This window comes from Protopterus annectens, chromosome 9.part0 (genome assembly GCF_019279795.1).
Source record: "Protopterus annectens isolate FY-2018-M chromosome 9.part0, PAN1.0, whole genome shotgun sequence".
Classification (NCBI taxonomy): domain Eukaryota; kingdom Metazoa; phylum Chordata; order Ceratodontiformes; family Protopteridae; genus Protopterus; species Protopterus annectens.
In genome coordinates this window covers 819,206,489-819,220,004 of record NC_056743.1, presented here as the reverse complement: position 1 = coordinate 819,220,004, position 13,516 = coordinate 819,206,489, and positions in this window count along the sequence as shown.

Here is a 13,516-nt window from a genome sequence, read left to right as displayed (position 1 = left end):
TGGCTATCCCCACCCCATCTTCGATTCCTCCACCGACTCTTCCTCTGAGTTCGGAGCCGGAGCTTGTGGGAGCCATGGCCGTCGACACGGAGCCGATACCTCACATTTCAGCTCCGTCGTCGGCTCCAGTCTCTTCCATGGTCCCATCCTTGGAGGGATCTGGGCGCATGGACTTCCTCGTCGGCTCCGAGGGGGCGAGTGGCATCAGACCTTTGTCCGACCCCTTTCTCCCTCTCGGAGCTTCGGCACTGGTAAGTTTGGCCCCGACATCAGCTTCGGAGCCGTCCCTCTCTGTGCCGGGAGGGGTTCTTATCTCTTCGGAGTGGGGACCTTCTACCCTGCCTGATAGGGGGCGCCTTCGAAGTCATGAGGAGCGTGCTGGCCCCTGTGCCTGCTCCATGGTCTGCTCCCTCAGCTCCTCCCTCTGTAGTGCCTGCTGCGGTCTCTATCCACCCTCTCATTCCTGACCGTAGAGATCCAACGCCTCAGGTTTCCCCATTGGGAATATCCTCCTCTTCCGAGGTTTCCCCTGATCCATCAGAGGAACCCCCTCGGAAGAGGAAATGTAAGAGGAAGCATGTGGACTCCCCTGAGTCCATTACATCAGATACCGACTTGGATGAGTTGGAAGGGTCCCCACGGTCCCCCTCTGAGGATGTCTCCTTTTCAGACATCCTTGAAATCCTAAAGCAGAGGGGGAACTGGTCTACCCTTAATCCTTCTGAGGACGAGTCGGTTTACCTAGAGGCTTTTGGTTCTTGCCCTTCCACCTCCTGGGTGTCTCCGCCCTTTGACCCCCTCATGGAAGTGGTGGTGCGGAAGGCGTGGACGGCCCCTGATACGATGGAACCTACCCCACGGAGGCCTTCCAAATTTATAACAGCCCCTTCGGACAAACAGTTTTTAGCCAAGGGTGTCCCGGTTGACGCCATGGTGGTGGCTGCAGCCACTAAGAAGGAACTGGCTGATCCTTCAGTACCTGTCCATCCTCCTAACAAGGAGTCTAGGACTATGGATAGGTACGGCAAGCGGATGTTTTCTTCAGCGACCTTTGTCATGCATTCGCTGAATTATCTGTACCACTTCACCTGCCTTCAAAGAGACATGCTCAAAGAAGTGGGTGAGGTCTTACAGGATCCAACAGCTACGGGGTCTCAAGACAAAATAAATTCCCAGCTGGCAACCCTGAATTCCATTGTCAACTCCTCCATGAGGCTTATTTCCTATGCGGCCGATGGGGCGAGTAGGGCTGCAGGCACAGGTGTTGCCTTAAGGCGTCATGCCTGGATGCGGCTTTGTAACTTTGCAGACCCCTTTAAGGCGTCCTTCACTAACTCCCCCTTTGACGGTTCAGCTTTGTTTGGACCTCAGGTGAAGGATACTTTGACCGGATGCGAACAAGAAGGCCAAGACTCTCTGCCGTGGGAGTCTGTTTTTCCACCCCGTCTAGACCATACCCTAAGGGTCAGAAGGGCGGGAAGATGTGGTTCCTTAAACCACAAGAGGTCGTGCTTGACATGAGGTCAGTTCCCCTCTAGAGGCAGGGGTGGACAATAACAGACGCCGCCCTAGGGGCAGAGGAGGTACGCAAAATCAGGGTAGCAGAGAGTCTCTTTCTGACAAACCCTTCCAGCATCCCTGAGAAGCTGCCCGACTGTCTGCCTTCGGAGGCAGTCGGGGGAAGGTTATCACTGTACCCAGAAGCCTGACTTTCACTCACAAAAGACAAATGGGTACAGTCGATCATATCCGAGGGTTACAAAATTCCCTTTATCCACACCCCAACTCAGCCAAAAGGACCCCTTCCAGACGTTCCACCCAGTCTAAGGGAACAAGCAGTACTAGAAATATCAAAACTGCTAACAAAAAGAGCCATCCAGCCAGTCCCAGCAGACCAACAAGGATCCGGAATCTACTCAAAGTTCTTTTTGGTACCAAAAAAGACAGGGGACTGGAGACCCATATTGGATCTCAGCAGACTAAACAGGTCTGTAAGAAGAATGAAGTTCCGGATGGTCACGCTACAGTCCATTCTACCCTTTCTGGGTCAGGACAATTGGATGTGCTCAGTAGACCTTCAGGATGCATACTACCACATCAAGATGCACAGGCGCTCCAGGAGGTTTCTCCGCTTCCGGCTGGGAACCAGTCATTATCAGTTCAGAGCCATGCCCTTTGGTCTCACTACAGCCCCCCGAGTGTTCAACAAATGCATGACAGCGGTTACGGCTCATCTGAGACATCAAGGATTCCAGGTGTTTCCATATCTAGACGACTGGCTCCTCACTGCCACCACCAGGCGTCAACTTCTCCTCTCCAGAGATGACACCATTCATACGTGCAAAGGGCTAGGTATCTCCATAAATTTCGAAAAGTCTGCCTTGTCGCCTTGTCCGTCTATTACCTTCATAGGCGCCACCTTGGACACAGTCCGGCTTTCCGCAAAACTAACTGAACAAAGAGTTCTAGATATTCGCAGGCATATTCACATCCTTCTTCAGAACAACAAAATCCAAGCCAGGTTTGTCCTGAAGGTATTAGGTCTCATGGCGGCAGCCATTACTCTACTTCCCCTAGCTCGCTTTCATATGCGGATCCTTCAATGGATGCTTTTTTCCCAGTGGTCCTTTCAACAACTTCCAATGTCACACAACATTTTAATAACCCTGTCTTGCAAGAAACACCTTTCTTGGTGTATGGTCTCCTCTCAAGTCCTTCAGGGCAGACCATTTGTTCCTTCTCCCCCGGTCGCCACGGTGACAACGGATGCCTCCCTGATCGGGTGGGGGGTTCATTTTCAGGGCAGGACGGTCTAGGGCACATGGCAACCTTTCGATTGCCACCTGCACATAAATGTCTTGGAGATGAGAGCAGTACTTTTAGCGTTGCAAGCCCTTCAGGACTCTCTTCCCATCGGGACTATTGCAATTCAGACGGACAATATGTCCGTAGTGTGGTACATCAACAAGCAGGGCGGAACCAAGTCCTATACCTTGTGTCGAGAGGCTCTCGGACTTTGGCAGTGGGCGATCTCCTCTCAGCGGTTTCTGATAGCAACGCACATCCCCGGGAAGTCCAACATCATAGCGGACAGGTTGAGCAGAGCCATTCTCATGCTACACGAGTGGTCTCTCAAACAAACAGTAGTGGAAGAAATTTTTCAGAGATGGGGTCAACCTTGCTGTGACCTTTTTGCAACACCTCAAAACAGCATGTGCCACGACTTCTTCACCCTCTTCCCGGCCACCCCCCCCCCCAAGAGACGCTCTAGTCCACGATTGGCCCCGGGGTCTTCTGTATGCCTTTTCCCCCCTTTCCATTAATCACTCAATTGATTCAGAAAGCTACCGCCGTGAGAGCCACCATGATCCTCATTGCTCCTTACTGGCCTCGTCAGATATGGTTTCCGTTCCTGCATCGTTACCTCTTGGGGCAGCCCTGACATCTGGACCCAGTGCCAGATCTCTTGACCCATCAGTCGGGACAGCTGCACCACTCCCTCCAATCTCTCAACCTCACAGCTTGGTTGCTCCAATTCCAACCCTAGCCAGGCTTCCCCTTATTTCCCATTATGTGCGTGACATACTTATAGCTTCCCTAAAGTCATCCACCAGGAGGATTTACGCCAGCAAGTGGAAGCATTTTTCCTTCTGGGCAGGAGCTAGAAATATAGATCCTTTTACTGCCCCTATCCAGTCAGTCCTAGACTTCCTAGCCGAATTGTTTCATTCAGGGTCTTCTTCCTCCACCATCAGAGTACAGTTAGCGGCCATTTCGAACTTTCATGCAGGCTTTTCGGAATCCAGTATCATGTCCCATAAGCTTTGTAAAACTTTTCTCAAAGGTATCTTTTTGCTTAAGCCCCCAATCAGGGACCCCCCACCGCAGTGGGACTTAAATTTGGTTCTAACCTCCTTGATTCTTCCCCCCCTTTGAACCTGCGGCTTCCTGCTCCCTGAAATTGCTATCTTGGAAAACTCTCTTTCTGGTCGCCATAACATCTGCGAGAAGAGTATCAGAACTTCAGGCCCTTGGCATTCGTCCACCTTATCTAGTTTTCCATAAAGACAGAGTGTCCCTCAGGACTAATTCGTCTGTTTTACCCAAGGTTTCTTCTGAAGCAAACCTAAACCAGACTATCGATCTTCCAGTTTTCTTCCCCAACTACTCCAACAGAGCGGAACAAAAACTGCATTTTCTGGACATTCATAGTCAACTCTGTTACTATTTGGATAGAGCCAAGCAAGCTAGGAAATCTGAGCAGCTCTTCCTTTCTTATGCAGCAGGCAAGAAAGGCCTTCCAGTTTCCAAAGTAACCCTTTCTAGATGGCTGGCATCTGTGATCACTTTCATCTATCAGCTCAGACGCCAAAAGCTACCGTCAAGGCCCAGGGCTCACTCAACCAGAGCATTAGCCACCTCAATAGCTTTTCAGGCTATATTACCAATAGATTCCATTTGTGCGGCAACCACTTGGGCCTCTCCTCATACCTTTATCTGTCATTACAAATTAGAAAGGCCTCCAGAAGCCGGGCTAATTTTGGTTCCACCGTTCTCAAGAGTCTGTTCCGATGAGCCACCCAGGGTGAAAGGTGCTAGGGACGTGGTCCCATCCAGCAAGAATGAAGGTGAGATTGACAACTTAACATTGAAAAGTTATGTACCTACCATAACGTTCCATGTTAGTTGTCTTCTTCTCGCCTTCTTTCTTGCGTCCCACCCTCTTTCCCCCTAGCCTGGACAGACCTAAAGGATCCTTGGGGATCTTCTTCTTGCCTCAGTTTGACCCCTAGGCTATCCCTTCTGGTAGATATAGGTCTAGGTGACTTTCTACTAAGGTTCCTCTCCTCCTTTTGTTTGAGAGCTAAACTGCTATGGTTTTCAGCTATCAAACGAGATCTGGGTAGTTAGCGCCTAGCATTATGGGATATAGGGTAGCCTCGAGCCGGTATAAATAGCTCTCGAGCTTTAGTATAGGCCAAGTCGGAGCCGAAGGTTGGCTCTGAACCCATCCAGCAAGAAAGAAGGCGAGAAGACAACTAACATGGAACGTTATGGTAGGTACATAACTTCTCATTATTAACCACAGTAATTTTCAATGCTTCCCACTGTGGTAGGGTTGCATATTAAGTGGTGGATGGTCCATCCTTATGGTTCCCCCAGGAACAAGAAAGGGCTTGTCTCTCCCCCAGACATGAAAGTGGTTCATACAACTTTGCAAGGCTTCCAGGAACCCTGCATCTGCCTTACGGTTTTCTTTTTTGCACAACATGCACTTCATTCTGACCCCACTGAGGTTTGGGTTCAGATGGGCACCCTGGTCTATCCCCATCTACCATTGATCTAGAAGTTTCTGCACAAAGCCATCAGGCTGAAGATCTCCGTTATCATCCTTGGCCCCTTAATTTTCTGGCTGCCATCTCTGGTACCTATTTGAAGTAGCCTCCAGAAATTATGTAGCCCAAGCCAGATCTCCTGTCTCTTCCGTTAGAGATAAAGTATTTCAATTTCCATATTCCTTAGCTAAATCCAATGATAATACGATGGTCCAGCCTCTCTTTTCCCTACCAAAGAAGGACCCTTGAACTAGTGAACAATTTTGATTATTAAAAAAAGGGGGGGGGGGTTCACAGCTTCAGGCCTAGAATGCCAAACTACCTACATTATTTTCCATAAAGTTAGTGTGTTCCTCCAGACCAGTCCTTCCTTTGTACCCATAATGGCCATAGAGACTACCTTTTATCAATCCATATATTTGCCAGTTATCTCTCCTCTGATCACCTACCATATTTTACTGATTTTCTCCCAATTGGTTGAAATTACATTACCATCCTAGAACCCTTTCTACCAAATATAAGACTACCTCACCAGCCTTTTTTCTTGAGCTTCTTTTGACAATATCTGTTCTAAGGTCACTTCTTTAAATATTCATACCCTTGTGATGCATTACAATTTTGGCATCGTCTCCAGAAGCAGTCCTTCCTTTGGTTCCACAGTGCTCCAGTATCCGCTTTCTCCAAATCCATAGCTTCCTCATCTGCCTTTGTTACACAGTCTCTTTTGATAATGTCTCTTCTACAGTCACTTGATTAATAAATCATACCTTTGTGACGCATTACAAACTGGGCATTGTCTCCAGAAGCAGACCTTCCTTTTGTTTGACAGTGCTCTGGCATATCCTTCTTTGAGGGGCTCCCAAGAGTTACTTAGCTGGGGTCTCTGTAACTCATCAGTGAGGAAGAATGAAAAGAACATCATCAGATTTAGAATTTTTGTACTTACCATAACTTGACATCTGTGTTGTCCATTTTCATTCTTCCTCACCTTCCCTCCCAGCTAACCCCTGGGCTTATTTTATTTAGAAGGATATTGGATGATGCAGGAACTTTTTAGTTCCGGGTTTGAGTTTTAATTCTTACTTACCTGTTTTGGCTTTATAAATCAGTAGATATAGGTAGCAAACTCGATATGAGGAATTAGAGAAAGTGTAGTGCATTGTGGGAAGAGGGAGGAGCTCCAGACTAGGATCTAAAGTCTGGAAAATGTGGCCGAGTCAGATCCAAGGATTGGGGTCCGTAACCCATCAGTGAGGAAGAATGAAAATGAACGCCACAGATGCCAAGTTGTGGTAAGTACTTAACTTCTTAGGCTGTAATCTGATCTTTTACATTACGAGTGGAGTTAATGGCAGGAATACAACATGTGAAGTAAGTGTAAGGAACTGAACTGCAGAAACATTTAATAGTACAAACGATGCTGTTTAATAATTGCATGGATCCAGCTCGTTCTTGAGATATCTTTATTATATATAATTAAGATAATTGAACATGGTTTTTGCATTTCCCTGCCTAGTGTTCACAGACTGTAACTTAGCTCCTGGTTGGGGATGAGATTTTTTATCAAAAAGAGTAGTGTGAAAAAAATTTGAGTGATAACCTACAAAGTAAGATTACTTGCAGAGATATCTTTGCAGAACAGTGGACATGGAACATACCTCTCAACCACTTCTCACAAAAAAATCTGGACAAAGATTAAAATAATTGGGGGACAAAGCCCCCAAAATGGGGGCAGATTTTACATATTCCCATTATTAATGTAGAGAGTTGCTGGAGTAACAAGACTTGTGTTTGGATGTATTTTCGGAAGGGGTATGAAGTCTAAAACTCAAATGTGCATCATTATTTAGTAACTTTAGTCCTCTGTGAAAATGACAGATTTTATAAAGAACAGACCAAAAATATGAGGCAAAAATCTGGACATTTGAGAGGTATGACATGGAATACGCCACTGAAGGTAGCTGCCTTCTGTACTGTCAGGCTGTGTCCAAGATAGGAGTAACAATAACAAATATGTTTCTTTTTTTATGAAAGTTTGGGTAAGTTTATAAACAAATGCATCTTTTATTTTTGTAATAGGCCATTTCTTCACATACATTTTTATGAACTGATCAATGTAATTTGTGTAAGTGAGCAAAAATAGAGTTGTAGCCGAAGCTGTGTTTTTAATTACAAAAAGTATTTTTTATGGGAATATAACTTTCTGATGTTAGTTTTGTAAATCACTTTTAGTGAACCATGAGTTTGCACATTTCCCCACTGTTGTGACTGTTGAGTCAGTATGTACAACTTGGGGGAGTCCCCACATGGGAATTCAAGGGGGGCTTGCCCCTCTTGCAAAAAAAAACACTGTTTTCAGTTTGCTGAAAGTGGTTTTCAGCATTACCACTTCTCACTGTTAGCAGGTGAAGTAATGGAATTCATAATCAACCTGAACTCTCTTAGAGAGGACCATATACCTAGAAGGATTTGACCCAACTACCCAAAGTTCTGTGTAGGAGTGTATACATATTTGGATGAACTATAGGAGTCTGGACACGGCATCAACTAGCTGCTTGTAACAACTAGCAGTTTCCCGCAAATACAAACACAGACAACAGTATTAGTTTTTATAACAATTTTCACTTGGTTTTGCTTGGAGACAATTTGGCCCAGTATGTATTCAAAGCCTTTTCCTCACTACAACCCCTTGTTAACGTTGATTTTATGGATTCTTCCTAGGCAGTGTAGGGGCCTGGAAATGGACCCATATCACCTCAGTTCAGATATGAATGCTGGCTGTTCAGCCAGGTGTCCAGTAGAGCATTCACCCCTTTTTTTAATGGGAGAATTTTTTTCCACCACTGCATTAACTTGCTCAAACTCAAAATGCTATCACTGCATGTTGGGTCCATAAATCAGCAGATGTCTGTGGAGGATAAAGTTTTAATCGGATACACCAATACCCTTTGGCTGCCACCAAGTTTTCCTGTGTTCCATCTATAACAGGAAAGCTGCCAATGACCCACTGAACCAGCCCACTTAATTGAGACTGGTTCTGAAGCAGGTTTACCAGTGAAGCAGAAATATGCATATGTTTACCTGCAACATATTTAAGGGACAGTTTGTAATGGTAAACACTGGATTTTGATTTTGATGATACTTTGGACACCAGTGCACTTGGTTACCATCAGTCTAGCCCATCTTTTTCTTAGTGCTCGACATCCTTAATATTTTGAAGTGTACCATTGAATTTTTCATCCAGTCCACCAGAACCTTGTCCTAAAACATAATTTGTCAACATCAGAACCTTCTTTTTCTAGTTGTGCTCCAGGAAATCTCTGCCATACTAAACAAACAAACATTTATAATGGTCAGTCGGTGATTTTCTCTGTATTTGTCCTTTGATGCATGTACCATCTGTGCTGCTCTCATTGAGAGTGAAGAAAACTGAATGGTAACCTGCAATGTCAGGATCCTTAGTGACTGGTGAACAGTACTGCAGAGAAAGCAACTGTGTCAGCTTTCCCGTAGGATTTCACGAGTAGTCTTTGCAATGTGCTTGCAACATGTCATCTGAAATGTATTTAGTGGACCACTGAACATTATTGTTTAAAATTTAGCAGCAACTTGGAACTTTGATTTTCAGTGCAAAATATTTCAGGTAAAATCAGTACAGGGTAGAAGTGACCCAGAAAAGAAAAACTAAGCCATTAACTAATTTAATCAGACTTTATAATTACGAAATGCCATGAGCTTTTTTTGTTAATTTAATTTTTAATAAAACTGCTTTGACTGAAGGGTACCACTTTTTAAACTGAACCTTGAAGCAATGACCAAACGTGAGAACTGCGGTCTGATGATCTTAACCTGTCTGTGCTTTATACACACAGAACTGAAGAAAAACTCTTTTAACGAACATACCATTTTTCAACATCTATTGATGCCTTAATTAACCTGTAATAGTAAAGAATTACAGTGTAAATAAACATTATCATGTGTTTATTAGAATTTTTTTTCTTTATAAATACATACCAAATGTCAGAGAAAAACTTTTTTAAGATTTTTAAGCTGTGTGCGTGTCAGCATTTTGTATTGTAAATTAAATTTTGTTCTATTTGGCATTAAACTTTGTATACTTATCTATTTTGTATTTTTTTGTAAATTTTGAAGGTTTCTGTAGAGATTCAGAGTTTGAATGTTCTGACTTGTTCTGAAAAATACAACTTTGTTAAAATGTTTCACACTGATTGTGATCTTTGTTTTTATTTCCTTCCTACTTTGCAGTTCATCTTTTTTGAGTGTTTATCAAGGAGTTTTAAAACTGATTAATTACACTTAATATTTTCATACTGAGTGTGAGATATAAGAGTACTGCATCTCTTAAACAACCTCATACAGTTGGCTACCTACTGTAGTTAAATCTACCTTATTGCTGAATACACTTGTTGTGTCTTTGGCTTTTTCCGGTTAGGGGTCGCCACAGTGGAACTCCGGCCCGCTAATGATTGGCAGTAGATTTCTACGTGCCGAGTTGCCAGCTCTGACACACAACCTTCAATGAAGGTACGCCCATTCACGCATGTCTCCTCACAGAAGACGCTCTAGCTGAGAATCGAACAGGACGTCATACTGTGAGGCGACAACGCTACCGCTTATTGCTGAATACACTCATCTACAAAATATTGACTGATGGCTGCTATCTACCACTCCTCAGTAGGCTGCAAATTAGAAGCCAGTCTTGTACTGTTAGAAGTCGTTAATTGGCGATCTTATACAGACCCTCCTTCATACTTTGTATGTGTGAAAGAACTTTCTCAAAAATAGTTGAAGCTGTTTGGAACATCTACCACAGAATGCTAAGAATACAGACAAACTACTGACTTTCAAGAACAACACTCCCAGACTATCTGCTCAAAGAAAGTAAATACAAGTATTACAGAGATATGGGTTAACACAATGGTGCACTAGTTCTTGGGTTCTACCTGTCGTATAGTACCTTAGTACCTTAGAACAAGCGTGTTACAAATATTAATTATTAGATCTGATGTCCATTTCATTCCTCCTTACTTGATGTGTCTTAGGAACCAGTATCGGATCCTATTCGGCTGCTTTCACAAGATTATTGATCAGAGTCTCGAGCTTCTCCCACTCCCATAATGCCTCACATCTCCTCTGGTTCCTCAGCTCTCATTTGCCGCCATCCAGCACAGACGTGAGTCGCTGTCTTGATTGACTTCTCTGTTTTCTTGTGCTTTTCCTCCCCTTTTTGATCGCTTACAAATATTTTTCTCTTTAGATGTCCTCTTTACTATATATTTTTGTTTACTATATTTAACCTACCCTCCAAACCGTTTTTACCTTGCTGACCTTAGGGTCTTCCCCTCCCCCTTTCCATGCTTCTGTCTTTCTGTAGTGCCATTGGCAATTTTTTCTTTAAAAAAAAAAAAAAAAAAACTCTATTCCTCTTCTTACTAGTGTTAAATGTCTTTTCTGTGTCTGTGTGTGTGAGAGAGACTGTTTTGTACTGAGTAGTACCATGTCAGAAAAATTGACTGGGTTTAAGCGGGTGCACTTCCTGTGGGTATAGATCCCAAATTCTGATGCCCACAAGAAGTGCATATACGTTTTGGGGCCAGGGCATCTTCAGGCTGATTGCAATATTTGCACAGCCTTTAATCCACATGCTCTTTCCGACAGGTGAAACAAACTTCTTTTGAGGGGGTTATTACATTCTGGGGCTCAAACTCCCATCAAACCATCTATGTCCAAAGACCTTAAATGACTTGCCTCCTCTGTTTCTCTGGGGGCTACATCAGGCAACGCTGTCAAACTTCATAAAAGACCAAAATTATCAGATCTGAATGCAGAACAGGTAACCTCTACCGAAGTCTACAGAAGCATTATTGTCTTCGCATCCTAATGCTTCGGGTCCAAGACCACCATTGCAGCAGACTGAAGTCATAGAAGTTTTCTCAACACCTTCCCCAAGCAAGTCGATCTAAGAATTTCGGATCTGAGGTCTCGGAGCCGTACTCCTACTCACCTTTTAAACCCAATTCCTTCAGCTCCGACTTCACAAACTCAGTCACTGGCCAAGTTTAGACATTCTTCTGCTTCCTCCAGACCCTCTCGTAGCTTCTCTCAGCCTGTTATGGATGGGATGATAAGTTTCCTCAAGACCCAGATTTAAATGAGGATTATCTCATCTCCAACCCACCCTGGATCTGTGAGAGGATGGACAACAAACATTAAAACTCATTTTCCAATCCATCCTTTGGTTTTGGAAACCCAGGATCAGGTACCACAGACAGAACACCGGATCTGAGAATAACTCACTTTGACTCTGTCATCATCACGGATTGGCTCTGCTCAGATCCCTTCAGATCCGAGAAGTCGGTGCCAACTCTGGGGGATTGGCTTCAGCCCCAATCCTGTAGGAGCTATCCATTCCTCTAGAGGGGCCTCAGACTTTGACAGCTCAGGCCCAATGTTGTCCAGTGGCTTCGGATCCAGAGTATGCTCGACTGTTTCTCCCACAATAGCTTTGGCTCCAAGGGAGGGAGAGAGAATCTTTGAGTCAGTCAGCTTTCCGGGCAGTACGAAGGACTTTTTCTGCAGGGAGAATTGCATCTTCTCCATCTCCAGATCCTGCCCATCCTTCATCTTTTCTGGGTTTTTAGTCTTCACGTCTTCCCTTAGGTCAGCCCCCCTGAGCAAGCTTCCAGGCCACCTCCCTCCAAGGGGACCCCCTTTCTTCCAATACCTCACCTGAATATCCCAAAAAGGAGGTCCATTGCAAGAAGTGCAAAGGGAGGCATGTGGACTCCCCCTTGGAGTCCCTGAGTGAGGACACCGATTTCGATGAGGGAGAAGGATCCTCCAGATCACCACCTGAAGACGTCTCCTTTGGAGACATGGAAATCCTGAAGCAAAAAGGTGGATGGTCTTCCCAACCTCCTTCCAAGGAATCCGTGTTCCTGGAAGCTTTCCAGATGGGTCCATTTATGTCTTGGGTGACCACCCCTGGCAGATGCACTTATCGACCTAGTCTCCCACCAGGCATGGAAGGAGCCAGACACTGTGGAACTCATACCCAAACATGCAGATAAATATCTCAGTCCACTGCCGGACTGCCTGCATCGAAGTAAAGGTATTCCTGTTGATGCCATTGTGGTGTCAGCAGCCACAAAGGAGCTAGCTCAGCAAAGCTCCTCTGCCCATCCCCCAAACAACGAGTCTCAGGCACAGGCCAGGCATGGAAAGTGCATTTATGCTTAACCACCTTTGCACTGAGAGCATTAAATTATATGGCACACTTCACTCAACTCCAGGGAGACCTTATTAAAGAGCTGACCAACTCTCTATCAGAGACCTTGTCGGAGAAGGACCTTAAGTAGATATCTCCCCAGTTGGCTACTCTCTCCTCCATATCTTAATTCCTCAATGAGACAACCACGACACAGTGCTTTTCAAAAAAGGTAACTGTCAGACTAGCAAAATAGTTTATCTGGCAAAGTGTAATTCCTGCCAGGGGTTTTATGTTGGGAAAACTGAGAGGGCTCTCAGGTCCAGGATATATGAACACTTATATGACATTAAGAATTCAAAAGAAACCAGTGCCTTGTTTAGGCTTAGTAAAATATGTGTTAATTTCTCTGGATTTAAGTTTGGGATATTAGATACCATTGAAATAAACCCCAGGGGTGGCAACTGGAAAAACACTTTAAACAAGAGGGAACTGATGTGGCAGCTGCGTTTGGCAGCTAATCTGCGTCCAGGATTAAATGATTTTATATCTATCTTGCCTGCTTTAAAAGAAAGAGCGGAAAAGGTTTAATTTTAACATAATTTTTTTACAGAAATGTATTTTATTGTATTTTTAGTGTTTATAGTGTATGCCTTTATGGTATTAATTTATTCAAGAGATCTTTTGTTTGACTGGTGGGATTCCTCACCTATCCTGTGACAGTGTAATATATTTAAATCCACATGACTGTTTGTATATTGTTCTGAGGAAGTCAATTTTACTTTGATGAAAGCGCTTAACCTGAAAAATAAACTTGTGTCTACTAGTCCTACTGGTGAATTTGTGGTTTTTAGTTTTTATTTTCATCAGTTTGCTACAATTATTTGGTTTTAATTGGGATTAAAGTCAGAGGCATAGGTAGTAGCTTTAGCAGTGGGATCCTTTGGAGGAG